The sequence below is a fragment of the Acinonyx jubatus genome, chromosome E3, assembly GCF_027475565.1.
Source record: "Acinonyx jubatus isolate Ajub_Pintada_27869175 chromosome E3, VMU_Ajub_asm_v1.0, whole genome shotgun sequence".
NCBI lineage: Eukaryota > Metazoa > Chordata > Mammalia > Carnivora > Felidae > Acinonyx > Acinonyx jubatus.
The window spans coordinates 20,967,068-20,989,220 of record NC_069398.1 but is presented as its reverse complement, the minus strand read 5'-3'; the positions used below and the strand labels follow the sequence as shown (position 1 = coordinate 20,989,220).

The 22,153-nt window shown below is 39.2% G+C and overlaps 1 protein-coding gene across 4 annotated transcripts in view; it reads right to left on the bottom strand.

Annotated features, from left to right (window-relative positions):
* Window positions 1-9,256, bottom strand: part of RABGEF1 (RAB guanine nucleotide exchange factor 1) — a 61,410-nt gene extending 52,154 nt beyond the window's left edge. For 2 of the 4 annotated variants that reach the window (XM_027041845.2, XM_027041847.2), the window contains exon 1: window positions 9,128-9,256. The gene's annotated coding sequence lies outside the window, so the exon portion shown is untranslated. Of the gene's footprint in view, window positions 1-4,502; window positions 4,556-9,127 lie in introns of all 4 variants that reach the window. The other 2 variants (XM_053213462.1, XM_027041846.2) reach the window with 2 other exon arrangements.
* Between the last annotated feature and the right edge of the window lie 12,897 nt (window positions 9,257-22,153).

Genomic DNA, 22,153 nt, shown 5'->3' with positions numbered 1-22,153 from the left:
AAGACTTTTAGGAGCACCTGGGTTGGCTCAGTTGGCTAAGCATCCAACTTCAGTTCAGGTCATGATCTCACTGTTTGTAAGTTCAAGTCCTGCATAGGGCTCTGTGCTGACAGCTCAGAGCCTGGAGCCTGTTTCAGATTCGGTCTCTGTCTCTGTCTCTCTCTAGCTCTCCCCCTCCCCGCTCATGCTCTGTCTCTCTCTCTCTCTCTTTCTCTCTCAAAAAATAAACAATAAAAAAAAAAAAGAAAGACTTTTAAATAATGATAGCTATTTAAATTCCCTATTTAAAAATATAGGTAAAAAATAAATTTAAAATAGGTGAAAAAAAGAGGGTAAGAACATACTTTAAAAATGAAGAATTTCAACTGAGAATTGTAATCTATAAGAATTGAACTGAAATGCTAGATCTGAAAAGTATAATAACTAAAATTAAGAATTCAAAAGGTAGATTTAACAACAGACCAGGCCTAGCAGATGAGAGGATTAGAAACTGGAACCCAAGTCAATAAAATACATCCAAACAGAAGCAGAGAGAAAAACTAATAGGAAACACAGGGGCAGGAGGAGAGCAGTGTAAAGAGAATGAGGAACACTGTGGAAAAGTCTACCAAATATATAACTGGAGCCCCTCAAAAGAAGAGGAAAGAATGAATAAGACAGAACCAATATTAAAAGCAAGAACCAGGGCACCTGGGTGGCTCAGTCAGTTGACTGTCCAATTCTTGATTTCAGCTCAGGTCATGATCTCATGGGTTCATGAATCAAGCCCCTGGTCGGCTCTGTGATGAGTGTGGAGCCTGCTTAAGATTCTCTCTCCCCCTCTGCCCTTCTCATCTGCTCCCACATGTGCTCTCTCTCTTTAAAACAAAATTAAAAAAATAAATAAAAGGAAAGAATGAAAATTTCAAAATTGATGAAAAGACAACCCACAAATCCAAGAAATTCTGGGAACCTAAAAGCAGAAAGACACACACACACACACACACACATACACACACACACACAGATATAGCATACTTAAAATGTTGATAATCAAAAACAAAGAGAAACTTTTTAAAGTAACCAGTGGGAAAGAAGCACATTGCTTTCATAGGTGCAACAATAAAACTAACAGCTAAATTCTCAAAGAAACCATAAAAGCCATAAGACAACAGAATGACCTCTTAAAAGTGCTGTAAAAAGAAAATGCCCACCTAGAATGTGGTGCTCAGTGACTATTTCCTTTAAAAAATAAAGGCAGAATAAGACATTTACAGACAGACAAAAACTGAAACAATTCATTATGGGCCCGCATTAGAAGAAATACCAGAGGGAACTCTTCAAACGGGAAGAAAAATTAGCCTATTCCAAAGAGAAACACAGAAATACATACAGGAAGGGACGAAGAGTAATGGAAACAGTAAATATGTAAGTAAATCCACACAAATACTGATTATATAATGCAACAAAGCAGGAAAACGACAAACTGAGTTAGTACCTAAAGCTCTAGCATTACTGGAGAAGCGATAAAAGTTGTAATTTGTATTAGACTGCAGTAAGTCAAGGGTATATATTACAATTGCTAGTATAATCACAAAAAGAATAGTGAAAGAATGTGTAATTAAGCAATTACTATAGGGAAAATATTAAATAATTAAATAATAAATAATCCAAGAGGGGCGCCTGGGTGGCTCAGTCGGTTGAGCCTCCGACTTTGGCTCAGGTCATGATCTCACTGTTCGTGAGTTCGAGCCTTCCATAGGGCTCTGTGCTGACAGCTCAGAGCCTGGAGCCTGCTTTGGATTCTGTGTCTCCCTTTCTCATCTGCTCCTCCCCTGCTTGCACTCTGTCTCTCTCTCTCTCAAAAATAAATAAGCATTAAAAAAATTAAAAAAAAAAATAATCCAAGAGATGGCAAGAAAAAAGGAAAAGGGAACAAAACTGGTGAGTCAAAAAGAAAACTTACCAAAAGATGGTAGATCTAACACGAAATATAGTGACAATCGCATTACATGAAAATGGACTAAATATTCTAATTTAAATACTAAAATAGACTAAAGAAAAAAAACCTAAATTCAATCATCACGATGCTTTCAAGGATAAAATTAAAAAAACCGAAATTATAAGGACGGAAAAATATACAGCATGCAACACTTACCAAAAGAAAGCTAGTAAAGCTATACTGATATACAAAGTGGACTTGAAGGCAAAAAGCACTACTAATGCTTAAAAGATAACAGTGCTAATCCACCAAGAAAATTCTAATGTAAGCAAAGTGGTTAGAAATTAGTAATCACTGGGAGCTAAGAAGCATACCCTTACCAACGACCTTGAAGGCCAATGCAAAACAACTGCTGCAACCAACTCTTTTTAGAAAAATCTATGGCAGCTCAAAGGGTAGAACTACACATTAACATAGAGCATAAATACCAGACTTCTTGGCAATACGATAAAACTCACACAGGGGCACCTGGGTGGCTCAGTCGGTTGAGGATCCAACTTTGGCTCAGGTTGTGATCTCATGAGTTCAAGCCCCACACCAGGCTCGCTGCTGTCAGTGCAGAGCCTGCTTCAGATTCTCTGTCCCCCTCTCTCTTTGCCCCTTCCCCACCTGCGCACGCTCGCTCACACATTCTCTCTCCAAAAAAATGAAAAACAAACCTCATGCATATACCTTATGTGAATTCTGAAATGCTTAAACTAGTAAACAATTTTTTTACCACAAAATAAAAGGTAGACAGTTTTACAAACAAACATTAATAAAGATCAGAAGATATTCTGGGGTAATAAAATGTTTACTAGACTGAGTAGTTTGATAAGGTTCATATCTATAAAATTCACATCTATAAAAACTAGACTTCCTGAAATTAAACCCTCAGAAAAAGGAAAAAACAAAACTGAAAAAAAAACTCAGATTCTTCTTCTCCAAATATAGCTCAAGTGTTGATTGAAGCATGAAACTGAAATCTTTGCATTATACTTACCTAAATGGCAGACTCACCATCATAACAATTAGTGGTTTTGTTTGGGGCTGGAACTGGCTAGGCCTAGAATCCAACCTCCTGATTAGCTTTTCTGTTAGAATCTAAGAACTTTAAACTTTAAAAGATCTCAGCTTATTTCTCAAGCCCTATTTTATTTACACATAAATAAAATAGTAAGTTGAGATTTTTATTTTCTAACTTATTTATTCAATTACGAGACCAAAGTACTAGAAAGACAAAAAGTTTCTTCCCTCTCCTCCCTCTCTCTCTCTTTCTTTTTTGGTAGCCCATACAGGGATTGACAAGATCTTCTTCAAAGAAATAGCCTATAACTTCTCATGGGTAACAACAAAAAGTATCTGCAATTTTGTTCTCAAGTATGTCCAAGAACAAAAGTAGGCTCTTTGGAGAAAGTTGTGTCTACATATAGTTGATATTCAAAGAACATCAGCAGTTAGCACAGGGTATGAAAACACTTTGCCATCTGATTATTCCTCATAAATGATACTTAAGATGTGTCCACCCATGACTACACAACATTTAAACCCCTAGAGTAATAATAACATCTATATACACTTACCACACCATGAGAACAACTGCAATGGCTAATTAATTAATATAAAGATATAATCCATCTTGCTAAGTAGAAGCCAAGGATATTACTTCCGGAGACACTAATTATAATGGATTTTAGACATTTTATTTCATCAGCCTACAGTTTTATTTTTTCTTTTCACATTTTTTATTTGCATTCTTCTTATAATATCCTACTCAAAACTGTGGTCACTAGCCCAACTTATTTTTCAGGAACATGTTTAAAAAACAATGTCAAAAGTGATATGGAAATGCAATTAAGGAACCATTAAGTTACATAACTACATTTAGGCAACAACAGTTCCACCCATTGTTTACTGATGAAAGGTGAATAAGGATGTTCTCTATTCTCTAGTTTCAGAGGCTAGGTCACAATTTACAATATACTATAGGAACTGTATTATAATACTTCAAACAAAACAAAACAATCTGGAATTACCTGAAACAGCTACATATGAAAATGCACGATAAATGATGGTTTACTTATCTGTACAACTCTAATGCAATACAATTCCTAACAGAACAAAATGAGAGTTAAGAACACATACACCTAGTAATGGCATTACAAAACTATAACCTAAGTTCATCTCAAATCACAGCAGTGAGATCACCAGCTTAAGTTTTACTCTAAAATTTAAATACAAATCTCTTTTTCTAGAATGGTACACTATCTTTATAAATATCATTGTGACTTTCCTGATCTTGAGATAAATTCAGAGCAAACACAAAGAAAAAATATATGCATTTTAGATGCAAACAAACACATAAAATAATATCGCCACTCTGCCAATCCCGATTGATGCTTAGAAGACTCCCCACTCCCCAGCTTTACAAAGTACAGCCAAATGACTTGAAATTGTATCTCCCTGACCATTATTTGGATAGGAAGATCCTGTGAAAGGCCTTTTTGTAATGGTGGGTTCCAATACTTGCCAATGTGCTTACCTCTATTAACTGTATATGTCTGTTCCCACCTTGGGAGCTCATGGTCCAGTCTGCTGCAGGTTAATATAAAGTCACGGTTAGGTGCAGACCACTGAGTTGATTGGACTACCTGAGTTCAAATCTCCATCACCTCTTGTATGACCTGAAACAAGTTACTACTCTGAACCACACTTCTTTATATTTTTAAGAAGGAGGGTGAAGGGAAAGGACAACATTGAGATAATGCATGTCAAGGGCTTATTACTTGCACAGTGCCTGGCCCATGCTAGCACTTGATAAATTTGAACTATAGCCAATGTTCTCTATGCTGGAGCTAACACCCTAAACCTACTTCCAGAAATGAATCTTAGGTCTGTGTCTGGTATTCCCTAAGTCCATCTGTATGTGGAGGTGAGGTGACTTTCATTTAAATATTCGTCCTTGTCAGACTCCTCCATTTTCACACTCTCCATGAAAAATATGGCTCTGTGATTAGATAACATAAAACGACAACATAAAAAATAAATGTACTTGAGGGACTTGTCAGGAAGCACAAACTCAAATCCCTGATTTGCTGATAACTTTATAACAAAAAGCTCCATTGAGAAACAAAATATTTATGGAAGAGAACCTAAAGAATGTACAGTCCCCATCTACTTATCTAGAGCATCTAAAACAGATCCTTAAATTAAATCACTGTAGAAATCTACATACTTAGATCACATTATTTTGCCAGCACCAGAACTGCTTTTACTGAATTATGTTTTGTCATCAACCAACACAATGAGGCAACAAAGAATTTTAATTAAAAAACAAAGTAAAACGAGGGCGCCTGGGTGGCTCAGTCAGTTAAGCATCTGACTTCGGCTCAGGTCATGATCTTGTGGTTCCTGAGTTCAAACCCCATATCAGGCTCTGTGCTGATGGTTCAGAGCCTGGAGCCTGCTTTGGATCCTGTGTCTCCCTCTCTGCCTCACTCCCACTCGCGCTCTGTGTCTGTCTGTCTGTCTGTCTCTGTCTCTCAAAAATAAGACATTAAAAAAAAAAAATTAAAAAAAAAAAAACAAAGTAAAACACAATACAGCCCTTTGAAATGCATGCTGTTATTTGCTTAAGGATGTAGCTAAGAAATCTGTCAATACAAGGAGTCTGGGAATCCAAAGAGAAACTGGTCTTTTATCTTATGATCATTGAATTATACAACTGATTATATCGCTTTCTGAATAGGCTACTAAAAGGCAGAGTCAAATTTGTAGCCCTCTAACAAATACTTAAGATTTCAGTCCAAGTACCTTGTGCACATATCTCATTCCATCTCAATGAAGATCTTACAGACCTCAGTTTTCATCTTAATTTTTCTCCCTCCGTGCTAAATTCATCACCTCCTTATTTCTGTATGTTCTCAATAACATGTTGTATCTTTGTAAGTAATTATGAATCCTTTCTGGAACACGATGTGATATAAGTAAATGACATGCTCCATTTAAAAAACATTACAGCACAATAAGATACTTTCTTCCAGTAATAAGCACTTTATGAGTTCAATTTCTAAAGGCATTACCTTTTTTTTTGTGCTCCAAAAAAGAAAGAAAGAAAGAAAGAAAGAAAGAAAGAAAGAAAGAAAGAAAGATTGCAAATACTGTGTCTAAAATTAGGAAATTCTAACAACAGGAACTACAAAAATAAAACTTTCATTATGTATTTTTAACTTTGAAGCACACAGAAAATTACAAATATATCTCATGTAAAAATCCCCCCAAAGTCATGTTTAATTTTAAAACACAGACCAAATCACCATAAATGCAATTTCAATGATTTATTCTGAATGAAGGGAACTAGAGAGATTAGCTTCAAAGATGATTCAAAAGGAGGAGCTTCAATTTCTTCTGTGCTGCCCTGTGCCTGGCACAGAGGATGCTGCCAACCATACCTTAAGGTGAGACCACACAGAATTCAGGGCCCCAAAGACTCCTGCTACACTCCTGCTTTAGGCATTGTGCTACGGCCCTCTTTCAGGGATTTTAGCAATCTCCTTGATGTCATTTGAGGAAAATAAAAAGCTTAAGACTCTTAGTGTGTGCAATTTAACCCATTCATGAACTCATACTCTGATCATAACTTCTGACTTCTAACCACATACTTATCTAACTGATGATAATTACAGTTCTTCACCCTCCTAGTGACCATAAACAAGGAAGCTATGCTACCAGAAACATGAAAAAAGGTTCTACTGTACAATAAAAATTATACTTTCTACCCCACCAATAGGAACTTCATCAAACACAGGAATCTCACAGGGTAACTTGGAAGCCGCATCATAAGAGTACAGCTTTTTCTTAAAGCATTTTAGGAGCTTTATTCAAATATCAAGCAAATAAAATATAAGTTACATAATATCAAGTGGGATGAAAGTAAGTCCACTGTTGTTTCTAAGTGTTTATCCGATGATACTCTAAATTATTTCCAATCATAACAGTCATATGAAATATAATGTTTCGACGACGCTTTATGACAAAAATAAGCATTTAATAAGACTTTCAAAATGTTTGACTTCTACTGTGAAACTCTTGCTTTTAGTGTGATAACTTTATTTATGGGTTAAGAAAGCCACTTAACAACATTTGTATTCTGAATCACAGAATAGACAGGTGTGTCACATAGCTTTCTTCTCCATTTTAGGGATAGGTCATCTCTGCTACAGATGTATACTTTGCAAACAATAAAAACACACGTGCCAAAAATTAAATTCATAGTCAAGATGAAATTCTGTCTCCAAAGATTGACACAAGTAAATGAAACAAGATCTTAGTTCTTCTCTATGTAGATATTAAAATAAGTACTGATCATTTTTTTTCCCACTGGAAACCAACATCAGAAATCAATGAATTCTCATCAAGTTAACAAGTACTCATAGAACACTTGTGAATGTCCAGCTCGGACTGAGAATGCAAACAGATAGAAGGAGAATTCCTGTTTATAGAAGCTTACAAATTAGCAGGGTCGGACACTTTTTACACAATGAAACAACTAGCAAATGAGCATACAACTCAGTTCAAACATTTAATGAGCACATAATCAAGCACCACATTGGGCCCACAGTCTTCATCAGCCAAATAGCAGCAGTCTGTGTGTGTGTGTAAAATCTACCTAAAATTCCATTTTAATCATGAAAAGACCCTCCTTAAAACCCTTCCTCGGTTTTGTTGTCATCAGCTCCTGAATCTCTGCCCTGCACTTTTTTACTTTTCAAAAACCGTCTCCTAGTAGTTATTGGCCTATTCTCCTGTTACTTGTCCCACCCCCACATTCCAACCAATCCCTAAAATTCCCACCCAACCTTGTTAGTTTCAAAGTTATCGTGCTTCAAGATACTTCCATAAAGTATTCCCTGATTATCTTTCTTCACCCTCCATACCCTGCAGTGTCCCTCCTCACGCTCTATCTTGGCTCTATTTACCACACCGTATTGAAAGTATCTTTATTGTCCCTAACTTCTAGAGAGAAGAAACATGATTGCTTGGAAGATCGGTGAAATTTCAAATCCTGAACTCGGTTTAATCTTCCGCACAACCAGTAACTCTTACAAAGTAACATTATTTGTCATTAAATGGATTAACAATACAATCAAATCTTACCCGTCCGGCAAACTTTCTTGTTTTAACTATTTTACATTAACAGGCTTTTTAAAAAGCAGTTTCAAGTTTACAGAAAAAAAAAGTACAACTATTTTTAAATCTCACAAACAAAAGTAAAAACTCTTCATATTCAAAAAACGACTCCCCTGGTGATGCTGTCAACTCGTCTTGACAATTTTCACATCTAATCTAAAGGGTAAAAGGAGCCCATCAGAGCCCACTGACACACTTCCCAACGACAGGACTTGGTCACCAGCGCTGAGGCACCACCAGATGTCTATGACCTACTCTCTAAAGCAGCTGAGTCCCTCCCTCCCTGTGACTAAACTTCCGTGATGGGCATCACCTCTGCTCTCCTCTAAACCAGTTCTGCTCCTAACTCCAGGCCCACAACTTCCCCCACAACGACGGCGCGAGAGTTAGGACCGGTGTTCAAGTCCCCGCATCACCAAAGACTGCACCCTCCCGGCTCCGGGACCTTTCCTCCCCAAGAACGACGTGGGTTCTTGAAGCCCCGGAGCCCCTGCCAAGGCCGGGCTGCTCTCTGGGTCTGAGCCGCCAACCCGGACGGACCCCCGAGGGACCCAGGGCACGAGCCGACGGGCCGCCACCACAGGTGTCCCCTCCAACTGCACGGGCTGGACAGTGAAGAGGAAGCCGGCCAAAAGGAAGCCATCCCGCGAGGGGTGGACGGGTGGCAGGAGCCGGCCAGGAAATGACAAGCGTCTGTCCGTCGGAGTTGGGCCGGGCCGTACAGAACTTGGCGACGAACGCTTGAAAGGGGGAGGCTCAGCACGACGAGGACTAAGGCGGCCGGCGACCGCCTGGGGCCGGTCAGGGCCGCGCCGCGGGGCCCCGGGTTGGGACCGACGGCGGCTGGAAGCACCGAAGCGAAACGGCCCCGGCCGGGTAGACGGCACGGGCGAATGACCCAGCAGCCTCCGCCCGGACGGCGCCGTCGCCCCGCCGCCCAGAGCCGAGATCCTGGGCCCCTGTCCTTCTGCTCCGTACCTGGCCTGCGGCTCCACTGGCGTCGGGCCGCCGCTCTCCGCGGGTAGCTCGAGTGGGTCCCGGCTCCGCCAGTCCACAACCCGCCCTCTCGCCGGCCCTCCCTCCCTCACGCCCCGCCCCCGGCGCCGCGAGCGCTCGTTACGCACGCACAGACGTCATTTCCGGGTCCTGGGGCGCGGAGTGGGAGGGTGTTGTTGCGGGTCCTCTCGGAATCCGCGCCGGGTGGTGCGAGCCGGAGGCGGGGGTGACTGACAGCACCCGCAGTGTCGGAGGTCTAGGAGAAGAGGGCGGCCTCCAGGCTAGCCCTGCAGTGCCGACCTGCAGCGTTCGGGAGCCGACGGAGCAGCCGGTGTGCCCTGTCTTCTTCAGAGCCTGCTTCCTGCGGTGCTGTCGGGCCCTGGGCCACTGTAGCAGCACGGATGGGAGACGGAGGCCGCATGAAAAGCCAATGAATCCTATCACATTACGGATGTCAGGAATTTTAGTGTTCGAATTAAAGGACCTTAAAGAGATTGGTTGACCTAAAAGCCGTTTTTACAGCTAAACATAATTGAGACCCACGAGGTTAAATAATCGTTAGCTAGTATTAATGGTCGAGTCTTAAACGGAATCCAGTTCCCTTGATTACCATTTCAGGAATGTTGGAAACAGCAGCTGCCTCTGTATCCTGGGTGCCATCTACGGCATAAAGTGCCGCCACAACAGAGAAAAAACAAAACTATACTGGATCTGGAAGGTAGACCTGGGTTGAAATCCCAATTTTGCTAACAGCTGCCTCTGTGATCTTGGACAGGTTGCCTAATTTCTGTCTCTTTTCATCATTTGCAAAATGGAAATTGATTCTTTCCTCAAATTCTTCTAAATGCTTAGAGATAGCAGAACATGCCATCCAAAAACGTACCTCTTTGGCATAAGGATTATTTTGAGAAAGTGGATGCCAGAGAAGCTCTGAAAATGAATACCCTTTTGTAAGGGAAATGTACATTTAAAAGGAAATCTCCGTTTGTAAAGATGTCTCCTTCCCCGTACCTAGAAGAGGATGGTTAAATCACAAGAGACTCATCAATGGAGAAGACACTAACTTAAATCTGCGTAGCAAACCTTAAGCTTGTTTGCATTTCTTTCCCAGATCACTTCCCATAACTGATCCTCCAGCTACCCACCTTACCCCAACACACACCTTTCTTTTGTGTACGTGATAATGTATTTAAGTTGGCATTCTAAATCTTGTCCCGTTATCTCTCATGTATGTATAAGGTATATGTATTAATAAATTTCAATGTGCTTCTCTCTTGTTAATCTGTTTTTTACCTCAGAGGTCTCAGCCAAGAACTCAGAAGGGTAGAGAGACAATTTTTTTCCTCCTCTACACCTAATGTGTGCTAGGCTGAGGATAGAGAGCATAAAATGCATAAAGTGGTACCTGGGTGGCTCAGTCGGTTAAGTGACCGACTTCAGCTCAGGTCATGATCTCATGGTTTGTGAGTTTGAGCCCTGTTGGGCTCGGTGTTAACAGCTCAGAGCCTGGAGCCTCCTTCAGATTCTGTGTCTCCCCCTCTCTGCCCCTCCCCAACTGGTGCTGTCTCTATCTCTCATAACTAAACTTAAAAATATATTTTTTTTAATTTTATTTTTAACGTTTATTCATTTTTGAGACAGAGAGAGAGACAGAGCATGAATGGGGGAAGGTCAGAGAGAGAGAGAGAGGGAGACACAGAATCTGAAACAGGCTCCAGGCTCTGAGCTGTCAGCACAGAGCCCGACGCGGGGCTTGAACTCACGGACTGCGAGATCATGACCTGAGCTGAAGTCGGACGCCCAACCGACTGAGCCACCCAGGGGCCCCCCCCCAAAAAAATTTTTTTTTAAATTTTTTTTTTAACGTTTATTTATCTTTGAGATAGAGAGAGAGACAGCACGAATGGGGGAGGGTCAGAGAGAGGGAGACACAGAATCTGAAACAGGCTCCAGGCTCTGAGCTGTCAGCACAGAGCCCGATGCGAGGCTCGAACTCACGGACCGCGAGATCATGACCTGAGCCGAAGTTGACCGCCCAACCGACTGAGCCACCCAGGCGCCCCCAAAAATTTTTTTAATAAAAAAAAATAAAACACATAAAACAAAAGTATGCTGAGAAGCTTACATTCTAGAGGAGAGGGAGGAGCCAATAAACAAGTTATTTACAGTAGTACTTAAGATCGTGATAATTGCTATGAATAAAAAATTAAAAATTACGCAAGGAAGAGGAACAGAAAATGCAGTCTAAAAGTTTGCAGTTTTAGAGTGGAGAGGAAAGCCCTGGCTGCTGAGACGGTACCCTGAACAAAGGGCAAAGGAGCTAGCTATGCTGGTATGCAAATATTTGGGCAAGTGTACTAGGTACTGGGAACAAGTGCAAGGGCCCTCTTGACACCTCTAACCTATGTAGCTGTAGCAGATTGAACTGGGGGAGGAAGAAGAGATCAAAAGGTAATGGACACAGTAAGTAAGGGGCTAACCCCTAGGTCAATGTTGAAAGGGACTAGCAAAAGTGAGGACACTGGTAGGTCTGACTCATTGGGGTCATTAGTGGGACAAACTACCACACGCCTTCTTCCTCTGAGAGAAGGTGGGGTGGAGGCTACTGGAAGGGGCACCAAAGTTATATTTAACTGAAGAAGCAATGCTTTAGTTTGAATTTAGTGGTTTAGTTCTTGATAGGCATATGGATATTCATTGTATTACTTTTTATTTCAATTTATGTGTATTTTGTGTTTGAATTTATGAAACTCTATCCCATTGGAAACAGTGAAGATAAAAGAGGGCTAAAAACTCATCTTGGGGTAGGTCAAAAGGAAAAGAGCAAAAGAAGAGTGGGGAAAAAAATAGAAGCAAGAGGAAAACTGCAAAAGAGGAGTAATGTGGAAGCTAAGAGGAGAGAGAGAAAGCAAAGGGATTAATGGAAAGAGATTCCACAGAAGGGTCAGATAAGATGAATCTACCCCCCCAAAAATGAAAACATATTAACAAAAGCGGTGAGAGGTGCCTGGGTGGCTCAGTCAGCTAAGCGTCCAGCTCAGGTCATGATCTCATGATTTGTGAGTTTGAGCCCCACATTGGGCTCTCTGCTGTCCGCACAGAGCCTGCTTTGGATCTTCTGTCCCCTTCTCTCTGCTCCCTCCCCTCCGCCTCCGCTGCTTGTTTTCTCTCTCTCTCTCTCTCTCAAAAAAAAAAAAAAGTGGTAAAAGCAGGCATCCTTGTCTTGTTCTTGATCTTAAATGGAAAAATTTTCAATCTTTCATCATTGAGTATGTTACCTGTGGGTTTTTCATATATGGCCTTTATCATGTTGAGGAAGTTCCCTGCTATTCTTAGTTTACTGGGTGTTTTTTTATCATGAAAAGTCTTTAAGATTTAATTTTTTTTTAACATTTTTTAAAGTTTATTTCTTTGAGTCGGGGGGCAGAGAGAGGGAGAGAAAGAATCTCAAGCAGACTCTGTGCTGTCAGCATGGTGCCTAATTTGGGGTTCAGTCTCATGAACCTGTGAGATCATGACCTGAGCCGAAATCAAGAGTCAGACACTTAACCAACTGAGCCACCCAGATGCCCCTATTTTTTTTATTGTGAAATATAGATAACATAAAATTTACAGGCAGAAAAATGAATTTGGGTCCTTACCTAACATATATATGAAAATTAAAAATTGATCAAACACCTAAATGTAGGATATAAAATTTAGAAGAAAACACAGTTGAAAAGCTTCATAACCCTGTATTTGGCAATAATTTTTTAGATATGACACCAAAGGCACAGGTAATAAAAGAAAAAAATAAACAAATTGGACTTACCAAAATTTAAAACTTTCGTGCATCAAAGGCCAGTCAACAGAATATAAAGTAACTCACTATTTGCAAATGACTTACCTGATAAGGGATTCTTATACAGAATATATAAAGAACTCCTAAAACTCAACAACAACCCAGTTTACATGAGATGTCTTTCTATTTATTTATCTCTTCTTTCTTTCAGCAATGTTTTATAGTTTTCATTGTACAAGACTTTCACCTCCTGAAATAAATTAATTCCTAAGTATTTTATTCCTTTTAATGTTATTATAAATGGAACTGTTTTCTTAATTTCTTTTGGGTTGCTTATTGTTAATGTATAGTAATGCAACTGATTTCTGTGTGTTGATTTTGTACTACTACATTGCTCAATTTATTTTTTCTAATAGTTTTTTTTCCCTGTCAATCCTAACATACATCTGTGTATGTAGGGTTTTCTACATACAAAATCGTATCTTTGGATAGAAATAATTTTACTTTTTCCTTTCCTATTTGGATGCCTTTTGTTTCTTTTTCTTGCCTAGTTGCTCTAGCTACAATTTCCAATACTATATTGAATAGAATTGGAAAAAAAAAACAGGCATCTTTGTCTTATTCCTGATTTTAGTGGCAATGCTTTCTGTCTTTTACCATTGAGTAGAATGTTAGCTGTGGGCTTTTCGTATGTGGCTTTCTTATACTGAGTTAGTTTCACTCTATTCTAGTCTGTTGAGTGTTTTATCATAAAAGGGCGTTGCATTGTGTCACAAGATTTTCCATTATCAATTGAGAAAATAAGATAGTTTTTTCCCCCTTTATTCTCTTAAGACCATTGTTGTATTCCAGGAATATATCCCACTTGGCCACTGTATATAATCCTTTTAATATGCTGTGGAACTCAGTTTGTTAAATTTGTTGAGAATTTTTATATCAATATTCATAAGGGGTACTGGTCAATAGTTTTCTTTTCCTATAGTCTGGCTCCATATCAGGGCAATTAATGAGTTGGAGTGATTTAGAAAGCACTGCCTTCACTGTTGAGTTTTTGGAAAAGTTTGAGAAGGATTGTTATTACTTCTTTAAATGTTTGGTAGAATTCACCAGCAAAACCATCAAGTCCAGGGCTTTTCTTTCTCGGGCGGTTTTTGATTACTGATTCAACCTCCTCATTAGTTATAGATTTGGATTTTCTGTTTGTGATTCAGATTTGGTAGGTTTTATATTTATGAAAATTAGTCCATTTCATTTGGTTATTTAATTTGTTGGTGTACATATGTTCACAGTATTCTCTTATAATCCTTTTCATCTATGTAAAGCCAGTAGTAATATCCCCTCTTTCATTTCTGATTTTGGCATTTTGAATGTCCTCTTTTTACACTAACAGTAGCTAAATATTTGTCAGCTTTTCTGATCTTTTAAAAAAACAAATTTTGGTTTTGTTGAGTTTCTATACTCTGTTGTTATCTTATTCATTATTTCACTTATCTCCACTCTAATCTTTATTTCCTACTTCTGCTAACTTTGGTTTAGTGTGTGCCTCTTTTTCCAATTCCTTTAAAGTGTATGATTAGGTAATTAATTAGAGACTTTTTAAAATGTAGATGTCTACAGATATAAATTTCACTTTGAGCACTGCTTTCAGTAGATTCCTTAGGTTTTATATGTTGTGTTTTCATTTTCATTTGTCTCAGAGTATTTTCTGATATCCTTTGTCATTTCTTTTTTGACCATTGGTTATTTGAGAGCATTTAAAAATCTTTTTCATGATTTTGTGAGTTTTCCTTCTGTTACTGATTTCTAGTTTTGTTCCATGGTGATTATGAAAGATATTTTATATGATTTTTCAAAATTTATTAAGACTTGTTTTCTGGCAAAAAAAAAATGTTCTTCTCTGGACAGTGCTCTACGTGCATTTGAGAAGAATGTATATTCTATTATTGTTGGGTGAAGTGTTCTATATATGTCTGTTAGGTATACTTGGATTGTAATATATTGTTCAAGTACTCTACATATTGATCTTGTCTCTGGTTGCTCTATCCATTATTAAAAGTGGGATACTGAAGTCTTCCACTATTATTGTAGAACTGTCCATAATTTCTCCTTTAATTCTGTCCTTTTTGTTTCATATATATACTTGGTGCTCTGACATTAGATGCATATATGCTTATAATTGTTATGTCATTTTGTTGGATTAAATCTTTTTCTGTATATAATGTCCTTCTTGTCTCTTGTAACCTTTTTTTCTAATGTAAAATCTATTCTAATAGTATAGCCACCCCAAACTCTCCTTTGGTTACTCTTTGCATGGAATACATTTTTCCATCCTTTTACTTTCAACCTCTTTGTCTTTGGATCTAAAGTGAGTCTCTTATAGACAGCATATAGAGTTTTTAAGAAAACAGGTTCTGCCAATCTCTTTTAATTGAAGAGTTAAATCCATTTACATTTGAAGTAATTACTAATAAAGAATGACTTCTGCCACTTTGCTACTTGTTTTCTGTATGTCATACATATTGTTTTGTTCCTCAATTCTTTCATTACTGCATTTTTGGTATTTAGTTGTTTTTCTGTAGCCTACCATTTTGATTCTCTTCCTTTCTGAATATTTTAAAATTTATTTTCTTAGTGGTTAGTTTTGGGATTACAATTTAACATCTTAAATTTATAACAACTTAGTTTGAATAATACCAACTTATTTAAAATAGTATATATTCTGTACCTATACATCTCTGTCCCTTTCATTTTATTGTTATTGTCACAGATTTCATCCTTATAAATTGTACACCTATTAACACAGATTTATAATTAATGTTTTATGTATATGCCTTTTAAATCATATAGGTGGAAAAAGGAGCAATTACAAACCCAAAGCACAATAATACTGGCTTTTACATCTACCTAGGCATTTACCTTTTCCAGTGTTCTTTATTTCTTCATGTAGCTTCAACTTACTGTCTAGTGTCATTTGCTTTACAATCTGAAGGATTCCTTTAGTCATTTTTTAAATGTTTATTTAATTTTTGAGAGAGTATGAGCAGGGGAGGGGCAAAGAGAGAGGGAGAGAGAGAAATCCAAACAGGCTCTGCACTGTCAGCAGAGAGCCCCATGCAGGACTCAGTCTCATGACTGTGAAATTGTAACCTGAGCCAAAATCAACAGTTGGACACTTAACTGACTGAGCCACCAGGCGCCCCTCCATTTCTTATAGTGCAGGTCTACCAGTAATGAACTCCCTTGGCTTTTATTTGGGGATGAATTTCTCCTTCATTCTTGAAGAATAGTTTTGCCAGATATAGAATTCATGGTTGACAAGTTTCTCTTTCAACACTTCAAATATGTCATCCCACTTCTTTCTGGCCTCCATAGTTTCTGATAGGAAATCAGTTATATTCTTAAAGGGGATCCTTTATATGTGATGAGTTTGTTTTCTCTTGCTGCTTTCAACATTCTTTTTCTTTGGCTTTCTACAGTTTGATTGTAATGTGTCTTGGTGAGGATCACTTTGAATTTACCTTACTTGGAATTCTTTAAGCTTCTTGAATTTGTATATTTGCCTCATTTCCTTTATCTTATCATTTGTTCAATCTCTACACACACACACACACACACACACACACACACACACACAGTTTTCCTGAAGAATGTGAGACTAAGTTGCAGACATCATGCTTTGCAGACATCATGCTTCTTGACTTTACATATTTCAGTGTGTATTTCCTAAGAAGAAATATATCTTCTTAGAAACCAAAGCAAAATCATTAAAATCAGGAAAATTAACATCTGATAAGTTAACATTGATAAAATCCTACTTAATCTATAGCCCTTACTCAGTTTTCATCAATTGTCCCAAGAATCACTTTTATAGCTATAGTTTTTCCTGGTTGATCATTTAATTGTCATTTATCTTTAGTCTTCTTTAATCTGGAATAGTTCTTCCATTTTTATTTGTCTTTCATGATCTCGACATTTTTGAAAAGTGTAAGACAGTCATTCTGAAGAATGTCCTTCAATTTGGGTTTGTCCAATGTTTTCTCATGATTAGATTCAAGTTATTCATTTTGGCAGAGAAATCATATAAATAATGTGTCTTTATCAGGACAGGTCCTTTGTTTAATGTTGACTTTGGTTACATGATCAATGAGGAATCTTTCAGGTGTCTGCACTGTAAAGTTACCATTTTTACCTTTGAAATTGGTAACTTGTAGGGAGATATTTTAAGACTATGTTAAAACCTGTTTTTCTTCCAAAGTTCATCCATCAGTTTTAGAATCCATTGATAACATGTTTTTTAATGTTTATTTATTTTTGAGAGAGAGCGAGCGAGCGAGCAGGGGAGGGGTAGAGAGAGAGACACACACAGAATCTGAAGCAGGCTCCAGGTTCTGAGCTGTCAGCACAGAGAGCCCAATGCGGGACTCGAACCCAAGAACTGGGAGATCATGACCTGAGCTGAATTCAGACACTCAACCGGCTGAGCCACCCAGGTGCCCCTGCCACCATCAGTTATAATTATGATGGTTGTTAAATGTAGATTTTCTACCCCATCGTTTCCTCTATATTTATTAGCTGACGTTTTACTCTAAGAACTTTCCTTGGGGCACCTGGGTGGCTCAGTTCATTAAGCATTTGAGTTCGGTTCAGGTCATGATTCCGCAGTTCATGAGTTCGAGCCCCACATCCGGCTCTCTGTCAGCACAGAGCATGCTTTAGATCCTTTGCCCCGCCCCCCCTTTCTGCCTCTCCCCTGCTTCCAGTCTCATCTCTCTCTCAAAATAACTAAATAAACATTGAAAAAAGAACTTTCCTGTCTACTTCGTTTATATATTTATTTGTGTCAACATAAATTCATGGATTCTCATTTTATTCAGTGGGTTATAAGCCATCTCAGTTGGCCTTTGAACAATGTGATTGATGGTTAGAGGTACTGACCCACTGTTGAAACTCTGCACATAATTTTTGACTCCCCAAAAACTGAACTACTAAAAGCTTACTGTTGACGGGAAGCCTTACTGATAACATACATAGGTGTTAATATATATTATGTTTTATGTATTACATACAGTATTCTTACAATATAATAATGAGTATAGTAATAGTATAGAGTGATGTTGAGCATCTTTTCATGTGTCTGCTGGCTACTTGGATGTCTTCTTTGGAGAAATGTCTGTTCATTTCTTCTGCCCATTTTTTGTTTTCTGGGATTATTTGTTTTTTGGGTGTTGACTTGTATAAGTTCTTTATATATTTTGGATACTAACCCTTTATTGCATATGTCATTTACAAATATCTTCTCCCATTCAGTACATTGCCTTTTAGTTTTGTTGATTGTGTTCTTTGCTGTGTAGAAGCTTTTCATTTTGATGTGGTCTACACCAGATTTTTTTTTCTCGAGAATCACACAACACAGAAAGCTTTATTCATCCATACCATTCCAGAGAAAGGCAGGCTCACTTTAGTATGCTGTCATCTTGGGCTTCTGCCAGTTCTCTCTCAATGTGTTTCCATTCATCCTGCTTCTTTTTCTCCTCAGCTGCTATCCTCCTTTCCTCTTCTGCCTGAAACTTCTGTAGCACTTGGCTCTGTAGGCCACACCAAGGAATTGAGCAGAGTAGGGGCTGTACTTGATGAGCAGTGACCTGCACTGGCAGCACCATTTTGTCCATAACCTTAACCAGATTTTTGTGACAGTATTGTATATGTGCTTGCTGAAGCGAGCACGTGACAGTTTTGTAAATGTATTTTCTCCTCCTTATGGTTTTCTTAAAATTTTCTTTTCTCTAGTTTGCTTTATTGTAAGAAAACAGTATATAGTATATATAACATACACAATATGTGCATTGACTCTTCATGTTGTTAATAAGGCTTCCAGTCAACAGTAGGCTATTAGTAGTTAAGTTTTGAGGGAGTCGAAATTTACATGTGGATTTTCTTCTGCACAGGGAGTTGGTGACCTAACTCCTGCATTGATCAAGCATCAACTGTACTATCAAATTTTAAAGGGGGGGGGGGAGGTGGAGCTCTATATGTAATGAAATGGACAGATCTCCAAAAGACAGTGTTAAATGAGAACAGTAGGGTGATGGAACATGTGGTATGCTACTTTTAGATTTAAATATAGATATATAGGGGTTCCTGGGTGTCTCAGTTGGTTGAATGTCCAACTCTTGATTTTGGCTCAGGTCATGAACACAGGGTTGTGGGACTGAGCCCTGTGTCAGGCTTCACACTGAATGGAGCCTGCTTAGGATTGTCTTTCTCTCCCCCTCTGCCCTTCTCTCCTGCTTGCATTCTCTCTCTCTAAAAATAAAAGACAGACAGATAGGTAGATACTCTCCTAGGATGTGTATCACTTTCTAGAATATAAATAAATAAATAAATAAATAAATAAATAAATAAATAAATAAATAAATTCTAGAAAAAAAAATTCATATAGATAGAGGGAGAAAGAGAAGAAGAGAGATACATGTACACTAGAATAGATATAGTATATATAGGAAGAATTATTTTAAAGAATTGGGTCATGTGATTGTGCAGGCTTGGTGAGTCCAAAATCTGATGGCAGAGAGAGAGACAGAGAGAGAGAGAGAGAGAGAGAGAGAGAGAGAGAGAGAGAGAATCCCAAGAAGCCTCTGCACCATCAGCACAGAGTCCAATGCAGGACTTCACCCCATGAACCGTGATATCGTGACCTGAGCCAAAATCAAGAGTTGGACACTTAACCAACTGAGCTACCCAGGCACCCCTGGAAGTGTACTGTAGATGGCATAGTCAGAGAAGGTCTCACTGAATATGTGACAACTGAGGTGGAACATAAAATGGAAAAATGAGCCAGCCCATGAGGAGCGCTGGGGAAAAGGCATTCCAAGGAGATGAAATGCCAATCACAAAAACCTGAGGTAGGAACTGAAAGAAGTCCAGAGCAGAAGACAGGAAAAAAGGAGTAGTGTGGAGTGATGAAGCTGGGGGTACACAGGAACCAGATCAAACATGGAAAGACCATTCTAAAAGCAAAGGGTTTTAAGTAGGCATGTTGCAGGTCTAATTAACCCTTCCAAGACTATCTTGGAAAATAGGTTGGAGGAGGTATAATCAGGGGTCAAATTAAGCCAAGAAGTCTTTGTAGTAATGCATGATGAGAGATGATGGTGATTCAGACAAGTGAATTTGTCATGTTTTCAAGATAATCTTGAAGATGAATTCAAGACTTGGCAATGGATTGCAGTACAAGGTGAGGTAAGGAGGGGAGTTCAAGATGACTCTTACGTTGGGGTGCCAGGGTGGCTCAGTCGGTTAAGCCTCCAACTTTGGCTCAGGTCATGATCTCGTGGTTTGTGAATTCAAGTCCTGCATTGGACTCTCTGCTGACAGCTCAAGCCTGGAGCCTGCTTTAGATTCTGTGTCTCTCTCTCTCTCTGCCCCTCCCCCACTCACACTGTCTCAAAAATAAACATTAAAAAAAAAAAAAGATGGTTCTCAGGTTTTTGTTGACTGAGTGGATGGTGGTACCATTTCCTGAGATAGAGAAGGTGGAATGAAGAAGATGTTTGGGGTGGGAAGAGGAAGTAAAGAATTCCACTTGACTATATTAAGCTTGAGATGGCTAATAGGTATTGAAGTAGCAATATTTAGCAGGTTATTGGGTATATAATTCAGCAGGTTATTGGATATATAATTCGAGGCTGAGGAAAGAGGCCTGAGTGAGTTTAAATTTGGGAGTCATCAGTGTATATAGATAGGCCAGTTACTGACTGCCTCTTAGCTCCATATTCATCCTTCATTGCTTCTGCAAAAATTGGGTTGGGACCTTTGAATATTTTTTCCTTTGCCAACTAATGTGATATTAAACTTTGTTAGTAGAGGACATTGGTGAGATATTGCCAAGAAGAAAGACATTTCCTTTCCGGTTCTGGTGTGATTGCTCCCAGCCCCGCCTCTCCAGCACCCAGCTCCTGCAGTGCATGGTAGTCAATGGCACAAAAAGGCCAGCAGCTTTCCCCAGCACTCGCCTTGGGTGGTTTTTTAGTGGAGTGTTTCTGGCAGAACACCTCTCTGAACAGATTTTGCCAGCACCCTAGAGGGTGATTTCCAGCAAGTTCCAACAGCATAGCACCCCAGTGACTTCTCTACCATTCAGTGAGCCATGGCTATCCCCTCTCCAAAAAGGTCTGGATATCAGCTCTGGGAGGAGTGTTCTCTATGTCAGCTCTGGGGGTAGTGGCTGCTCCTACGTGTGCTATTCCTGTATTCTTTATAGTTCGCTACTGCCAATCCCTCGTTACTCCAATCCTATTATAATTAATAGTTATTTATATTAAAGATATAAGTTGTTCAGATAACTGCATGTTTTTTTTCTCTTGGCTAATACAAATGACTCATTGCACTTCAGGCAAGATCATGCAAGGAGGAGACAGCCTAGACTGATGTGTCAAATATAAGGTGCCAAGAATTCTCTATGTTATTTTCCATTTTCAGTGGGTGGGATATAAAGGCACAAGGGATAGCAACAGGATGGAGCAGAAGCACCTGTGTTCAGTTTCCTCTCCTGTCACCCTAGTCAGCCATTGTAAGGGGAGGCAGTCCCTTTTTGTGTCCACTTTGGCAGGCACTGGGTTTTGGCTGGCTTCTGCTGCATGTGGGTACCTACCTGCAGCTTGCAATGGCTTCTCAGTCAGCTGCAACCAGAGCTGGAATTGCTCTGCTGGCCTCTTTCTTGTGGTCTTGCAAATGGAGCACCTTCTGAAGTCAAGATGTTTGAAAAACATGGCCTGCCCTCTCTGTGTGGACAAAGCTCCCAGTTTCACCTTGACTACTCCAGGCTCCTGCAGACCGACATCCCTTAAGGGGTTCTTTCACATGCCATCACTAGACCTTGAATCTGTTGGTTATATTTCAACTCTTACACCTACAAAGGTTGTTGGCCTGCCAATACCAGCATCATGGAGATATAGAAACAAGGGACAGAGGCTCCCCATGCTTGTGCCTCCTTCTGACCCCTACCAAGGCACTGAAGTGTGTCTTGGTGGTATAAGACCAGGATAGGAGAAAAGGGTTTTTAGCTATTGGAATTCTGGGTCCTTAGTGAGGATCAGGTGAAGCTCCTTCCTAAAATGACAGGATGATCAAGTGAGGAAGTTGAGGATCATGAATGAATGGTTACTGCCTATAAATCCCAGAAATCCTGGGGCAAAGTTGAGTATCTGGAGAGCCTTCCACCTAAAAAA